The sequence below is a fragment of the Orycteropus afer genome, unplaced genomic scaffold, assembly GCF_000298275.1.
Source record: "Orycteropus afer afer isolate SDZICR_OR568_19922 unplaced genomic scaffold, OryAfe1.0 scaffold00453, whole genome shotgun sequence".
In the NCBI taxonomy this organism is placed as follows: Eukaryota; Metazoa; Chordata; class Mammalia; order Tubulidentata; family Orycteropodidae; genus Orycteropus; species Orycteropus afer.
The window spans coordinates 206,648-208,367 of NW_006922040.1; positions in this window are offsets into that span (position 1 = coordinate 206,648).

Sequence of the window (1,720 nt, forward strand, 5' to 3'; positions counted from 1 at the left end):
GGAGTGGCTGGTGGGTTTGAACCGCCAGCCTTCTGGTTAGCAGTCAAGTGCCTTAGCCACTATGCTACCAGAGCTCCAATTGAATATGCCTATGACTTAAAAAATGTTTTGTTTTCCTTACACAGTTTATTCATAAACAAGAGAGTATTCCAGTATTTCTGGCACTGTGTTGACAGGTATGCTCCTGCTATTCCTGCACTTGGTTATGGGCCTCCACTCCCCCTTTTTACATGAAAATTAAAAATCTGAATCCACCCAAGTGCTCCTTATGGAGTCACTGTAAATCTTCAGATACACTATTTAGTAAGTTTTTCAATAATTTCATAGTAGAAAATTCTATTTCAAGTTGTTCCAAATTACCTGAATTTTCCATTTTAGAGTCTCAAAGTACATGACTATTTGTATTTTTCATTTAAACTCTTTGGCATCTGCCTATCAGGAGTTTAGGGTAACTTTCTTCTCTGGTCATTGTGCTCCCTGTTTGTAATATCCCCAGTGCTCGATAAGTGATTTATTCTGTTTTTTAAATTAATATCTTTGACTTAAAGCTTTGAATTAAGGGACAATATTACTTTTCCATGAGAATACTGTCACATCATTTTTTCACACCTGACTTTTTTGTTGTTCTTTGCACAATGTTCATAATTTGGTCCAATTGTTATACAATATTAGACAAAGAAACAAAAACAAACTCACTGCCATTGAGTCAAATTTAACTCATAGAGACCCTCCTTGGGTTTCCAAGGCAGTATCACTATGGAGGTAGATTGTCCAGCCTTCCTTGTGAGGAATAGCTGGTGGGTTTGAGCTGCCAGCCTTCTGGTTAGCAATCAAATGCCTTAGGCACTACACCTCAGCAAACAAGGGCAAGACCCTCAATGAGAAGGATTGACACAGTGGCTGCAACGATGGGTTCAAATATAGCAAAGATTGGGAGGGTGGCACAGGACTGGATAGTTTTTTGTTCTGTTGTGTAGATAGTGTCACTGAGTCAGAGGTGGCTTTATGGCACCTAACAAAAACAATAAGAATTTTAATTGGGAATTTCTGTCAAGATTTGATACATTGATAATTTCTTACAATATTTGTACGTACAGAGATTAAAATCTTTACTTAAAGTCTGTTATACTCTTCTTGAGTGTGTATCACATTTTCAGGGTTGAAAAAGTAGGTTTAATATCCATGGCAGTCAGTTACCGTTCTACAGATAATTATATATTATTTCATATCCTTACCAACAAGCTTCACTGATCACCACAGAGAAAAGTCAAGAGAATAGCTCAGTGTAATTCCATTATCATTACTGTTGTTGTTGTTGTTGTTATGTGCCGTGGGTTTCCGAGGTAGTATCTCTACGGAAGTAGATTGCCCAACCTTCCTTCCAAGGAGTGGCTGGTGGGTTTGAACCACCAGCCTTCTGGTTAGCATTCAAGTGCCTTAGGCACTATGCTACCAGAGCTCCCGTTATCATTACTAGAGTAGACAAACTTTGATATATCTTTCATATCAATTTCTAAGATCTTATAAAATGTGCACACCTATATTCAATATTCTATAACTTTAAAAAAGTTTTACTTCTCCATCTTATCAAAATCTTCAGTAGTATTTTAGAATAAGAGGATAAATATTTTTCATGTTTAAATACAAGTCATTAAAATAAACAATAGCAGCTAAAGAGTAGACATTCATGAATTATAAACAGATAACTATTAATTTATAA